The sequence below is a fragment of the Populus euphratica genome, unplaced genomic scaffold (assembly GCF_000495115.2).
Source record: "Populus euphratica unplaced genomic scaffold, PopEup_1.0 scaffold208.1, whole genome shotgun sequence".
In the NCBI taxonomy this organism is placed as follows: Eukaryota; Viridiplantae; Streptophyta; class Magnoliopsida; order Malpighiales; family Salicaceae; genus Populus; species Populus euphratica.
The window spans coordinates 94540-100814 of record NW_011500091.1 but is presented as its reverse complement, the minus strand read 5'-3'; the positions used below and the strand labels follow the sequence as shown (position 1 = coordinate 100814).

General features: G+C 29.5%; 1 pseudogene; it reads right to left on the bottom strand.

The window, feature by feature from the left end:
* LOC105109146 (GDSL esterase/lipase At1g29660-like) overlaps window positions 1-3279 on the bottom strand; it is a 5773-nt pseudogene extending 2494 nt beyond the window's left edge.
* Between the last annotated feature and the right edge of the window lie 2996 nt (window positions 3280-6275).

Sequence of the window (6275 nt, the reverse complement as noted above, 5' to 3'; positions counted from 1 at the left end):
AGTAGCATAGTATGATAAACCTTTAGCAATTTAAGACAAAAGTAGCAATGCAATCTATCTCAAGTAGAATGCTTAAACAGTAATAATATAATTTATTTCACATAACTAGTTTCGTACCATAGAATCTCTGTTAACCAATTAGAGTTTCTAGTAACTATAATATTAGGTGACGACTCCTTAAATTAGATCTTTTTCCCAAAAGAACATGATGCTATAAATTTTGTTTTTTTCTATGAATTTAATTTTTAAATATTGTCGCGATATCAGGTATGATAACTATAATAATAAGGTTATAAAGAAACATAATGATGTTTTGATAGACATTGATGATATTAGCTCATTTCCATCAACACTTAATTTGGATTTTCCTCGTTGGAACACTAAAAAAATCAATTTATTCATTTAACATAAGTAAATAAGTTAGTTTAAAATTTATGTTTTTTAATACTTTATTTTTAATTGCGGATACTTTATTTTAAATATTTTAGATTTTATGTTTGGTTTGTATTTTGAGTATTGAATTAAATTTTTGTTATTGATTTAAAATTTAAGTTTATTTAATATAGGTGTTGTATTATTACTATATATGTGTTTTATATAATTGTTATATTAAAAGTTATTTTTCGTTTTGACTGATCTTGATGAATTCAACATTATTTATTGTGTCAGGTTCATCAACAAGTCCGGCTTAAAAACTGAGACAAAGTTTAAATGTCAAAAAATGTTTTGGCTGGAAGGGTCATTTATGAAGACAAGGAAGCATAAGATTAGGATCTTGTTTAAAAATAATATTTTCAATTAAGAAAAATTTCATTATTAGTTGATTTTATATCTTTTTTTCCCATTCATTGTTCCTTTTTTTTAATTTTATATTTTAATATTTACTTAATTTTAAATTTATCTTCATCAATTATTTTAATTTAATTTATATAAGGTTATTGGAGTTTCAAATAAAATTCCTGCTATTTAATTTATATATGATGTATACTTAATTTTACTTGTTTTTATTTTTGTTATTGTATAATTATATAAAAAATAAATAAAACTCAATATAGTCCAACAATGGAATCATTATTTTGAGTGCTAAAGGTATAAAATCTAGATGGATACAATATATGAGTCTTAATATTAAAAACATATTCATCCTTAATTCTTAATCAATGATTATTCAAATTATTAAACCTATTACCAAGTTAACTGTGCAATTTCATTATAACTTGAAAGTCGGCAGGTCATTGCCATAATTTTATACATGCAAAGCACTAGCGGTGAGATAAAGTAACAGAGAGGGGTCTGTTGCCATCTTGTTTGAAAAAGTTAACTCAAACTATTAGATTCAATATTAAAATTTTGTGCAATTCTTAAATATAATTTCAAAATTATTATAATAGTATTCTTAATTTTACATTTAAACTACTTTTTCATTGATTCTATCATCAAAATATTTTTATTTTTTAATAAGAAATTACATTAGATTTACCCAATAAAAAATGTTATTTTCTTAGAAAATCATGTCTTTTTTTCTCCAAAAATGCTATAATTTAGATAGAAATATGGATAAAATTGATATAAAGCTTTTTTACTCAAAAAGTTAAGATTACTTGTATAGTTGGATAGCATTTTTAAAATGTTAACCTAATTTTGTTTATTAATGGTAAGACACAACGCTACTGTATTAAATGAATATGTTCGATTATCTTCTATTTGTTTTGTTCAATTACAAGGGCTATTTTTATATTAGATTTCAAGTCAAATAGATACAACATCCCTTATCTATATTATAGATTTTAAACTTCATCAGATCAATCTGGAACAAGTTTTGGGTGGATAAATTGATTGATCCAAGTTAATTTAAATTAACTTAATTTTTTTATTTTATAAAAAAATAAAACTGATATTATTTAAATAAAATAAAATAAAGATTCAACAAGTTTTAATTGAGTTTTCCCTAGTATCAAGTCATGTATCAACCCGAGTGTTTTACTAGGTCAATTCTACCCTTTATTTTAGTTCAAATACTTCCCAATCTAGGTCCCTAGTAACCCATGTCATAAGACAACCTGGATCAAATTTTAAAAAGTGCTCTAGACGATCTTAAAGATATATCTCTATATTATTATTTAATAAATTTATCTAGATATTGATTTTAAGATTTAAATCTAAAAGGAAAAAAAAATCACATGCCTCTTTTATCATAGTGTTAAGGTTATTACTTGATTTTTGGACCTATTTATGCATTAATTAAATCCTTACTTAATTTTTTTTAGGTTTACAATTATAATTCCATATATATATATTACATTATAGTCAATTTCTAAAACTTATTTATAATCAAGTCAACTTGATTAATCATTCCATTTTAATTTATGACTAATGATTATTATATGTGTGACCCATTAGGTTTTCTAATAAGTTGACCTACATATAAATCACAATCTTAAATAAAATAGAATTAAATAAATTAAATTCATTTATTATGAATTCAATAATTCATTAATTTATATTTAAAAATCAAGTATAATGTCTATCAACCTTTTATGATCATCTAAATATAAAAAAAGTCATAAGTGATTTGACTTATCCTTTTAGTGATAATTTTCTCTGTGTAATTATTATCCTTTCATCAATAATTTCATGATTTAGATTGTTGTAATCCAATTTTAGCCCATTGGCTTTTAATTTAATTTTACAGGGTTTAAAATGTAAAATTAAAATATCAGAGATTTATTTTGATGACAAATATGATTTGTCAACTTGCGTGAAAACTAGGGACTACAATGTGCTTTTTCCATTCTATCCCATGAGAATTAAGCCGTAAAAAAAAATCTTTGTAGTTTTCCACTACCTTTTCTCAACCATCCAATGTAGTGTGTTTCCTAACCCTACCTCATTTCAAACGTGTCTTTGAGCCCTCGCTTCTTTTTTAGCATGTCTTTGAGCCCTCGCCTTTTTTTTATAGGGCTCCTTTGAGCCCTCGACCTTTTTCGAATGGCCCTTTGAGCCCTCGTCCATTTTTGAACACGCCTTTGAGTCCTCATTCCTTTTTGAGCATGCATTTGAGCCCTCACTTCCTTTCGAGTGTCTTTGAGCCCTCGCTTCCTTTCGAACGTGCCTTTGAGCCCTCGTCCCTTTTTGAGCACGCCTTTGAGCCTCGTCCTCTTTTGAGCACGCCTTTGAGCCCTCACCCCTTTGGAGTGCACCTTTGAGCCCTTGCTTCCCTTTCGAGCGTGCCTTTGAGCCATCACTTTCTTTTGAGCATGCCTTCGAACCCTCGACCATCCTTTTGAGTGCACCTTCGAGCCCTCATTTTCATTTCTCTTTTTACTTAGGTAGGTTACCCATTACAATGAGATCCTTTCTTTGTATTTTTCCACCTAGGTAGATCACCCGTCACAATGAGACCACTTCTAAAAATAAATAAAAAAACAACAAGAAAAAAAAAAGAGCCCTTGCTTCCCTTTCGAGCGTGCCTTTGAGCCATCACTTTCTTTTGAGCGTGCCTTCGAGCCCTCGACCATCCTTTTGAGTGCACCTTCGAGCCCTCATTTTCATTTCTCTTTTTACTTAGGTAGGTTACCCATTACAATGAGACCCTTTCTTTGTATTTTTTCACCTAGGTAGATCACCCATCACAATGAGACCACTTCTAAAAATAAAAAAAACAACAAGAAAAAAGAAAAAGAAAAAGGGAAAGGGTTTTCACAATTATTCTTCTTTACAAACTTACTATGCAAAGTCAAAAGAAAATAATTTTTTTAATGCATTTGCACCGTAAGCATTGTAAAAAGGGGCAACTGTTGTAATCCAATTTTGGCCCATTGGCTTTTAATTTAATTTTACAGGGTTTAAAATGTAAAATTAAAATATCAGAGATTTATTTTGATGAAAAGTGTGATTTGTCAACTTGCGTTAAAATTAGGGACTACAATGTGCTTTTACCATTCTATCATTATCCTCCAGATCTTCATGATAATCCTTATCTTCAAGATAATCCTTACCTTCAAGATAATGATAGTTATCTGCTTTCGAATTTAATTCTAATTCGAACTTCAAAAAAGAGAATGAGTTTGATTAAGACTTTACTTATCGCAAGTGATGGGACTCTTACACTATAAATACTGATCTCAGTGTATGAAGAAGGGAGGGGAAGGACAATTAGAGAGAAACCCTAAAAAAGAGACCCCAAGGGGTAGACAATTAGAGAGAAATCCTAAAAAAGAGACCCCCAAAGGAGGTCATTACCAGAAACCTTAAAAGAGAGAAATATAAAAAAGGAAAGGGGCGGCGAACCCTATACTAGTCACCACCCCCCTCAACCCCTATTTTTTAACCCAGTCTCCCTCGACTTCACCTCAAGCAACTGCACGCTTAAGTAAGTTTCCTTCTTTCCTTGCTAAAATAATTAAATGGTTATTGTTGCATGCATGCGTGAACATTTCGTGCATGGCTAGGTTAGATCCAACTCAAAAGAAGAAAAAAAAAGAGTGGGTCGAGTTTGGGTTTCAGGCCCAGCCGACCCAAATTGTGTTTTCTAAGGGTGTGCATGGCAAAACACCTCCTTATGTCTTGGCTATAATTTTTATGTCAATTCTAATTTGATATTTGACCAAAAAAAACCCTTTTCGATAACAGAAAATTTCAAAAATATTTGAGGACTTCATTGGTTTATTTGTGGTCCCCTCACACTTTGTTTTATTTTTTTCTTTGTGTTTGTATTTTTTATAGATATGTTTAATTTGTGGACTATTACTATTAAACACAAATATAACATGCAATGTTTTTTTTATTTTACTTCCATCTAAAAAGAGAAAATAATAATAAAGGATAAACAAGAAAAAAATGACAAAAAATTTCTTCTTCAAATTCATTTTTTGCTAAAATATTCACTGATGCTAGAGTCAAGAGTATCGTATTTTTTGAATTTATATGATATTTACCAATGCCAGAATTGGAAATATTCTTAGGAATTGTTCACTAACGCTAGAGTTAGGAACATGAAAGGAAGAGTTAGGAACGTGAAAGGAAGAATAAAAAAAGAGAAAAAGGATACTAGGTGGCGACTCCTTGAACAAGACATTTTCCCCTAAAATAATAAGATGCCAGATATCTATTCTTTTTTCTAATAGATTATATTTTTAATCGGTCGCCGCGATATCCCAGTGTGACAGAATGGATAGGGTTAATTAAGAGATATGCTTACTCCTTGACTTCCTTCAGAATTTAAATCTTAAAAAACTAATTTTCCAACGCCAAAATAAAAAAGAGTGTAGACATTGATGCTTGCTACTATATCAAAGAATAATTAACATTATGTAACAAAAATGTAATTTATGTGTTTGCTAAAATAAAACTGAGAATCATTTATGAAAAAAAAAAGCCTTTCTAAGCGAGAATAAAGCCAATTAGAACCAATAAAAAAAATTAAAAGATTTAGAATAAGAATGAGACATTAAATGCTCTTGAAAAGTAACCACTCGAATAATCTTTCAAGTATAAAAGATTGGAGATGATGAATAGTGGTCAAACCACAAGTTGTCTGCATCCTTTTTTTTTTGTGTTATAGTCAAAACGATGTTGTTTTGTACTAAAATAAATCATTTTGGTCAAAATATGCCATTTCATTTAAATAAAACGGTGCAATTTTGACATCCTTGGGGTTTTAATTAGGGATTTGACTAAAATTCAATTTAGTCATTTGTCTTTTGATTTCTTTTAATTACACCTCTAATTAACTTGAAACTTTTAATTTCATACGATTTTACCCTTACCAAACTTAAAATCAACCCTGAAATTAGACGCCTTTTCGTTTTAGTTTTTGGTTTTGGATTTATGCAAATTGATCCTTAATTGAAGTTAAGATAATTAAGAGATAGTCTTTGTATTAATTTGTGGTGATTGTCAAGGAAAGCAACCATCCTTTGTATTTATACCCTTAGGGTTGTGTACAACATAATGATGGAATGTATTACACATGATAACTATTCCTATATAAGAGTGTTTTCATATATAAGGGCTTTTTCCTTAATATACCCTGTCAAGTTGAAGGTGGAGACTCTACCCGAAACTTGGATCGAAAGTAAGCAAACGAGATTGGAGGAAGAGGTTTGGTAAGAACATCAGTTAGTTGATCCTTGGAAGAAATGAACCGTACTTGAATTTCATGCTTAGCAACGCGATCACGGACAAAGTGATAATTAACTTCAACATGTTTAGTACAAACGTGAAACATTGGATTGACAGATAAGAAAGTGGCTCTTAAATTATCACACCATAAC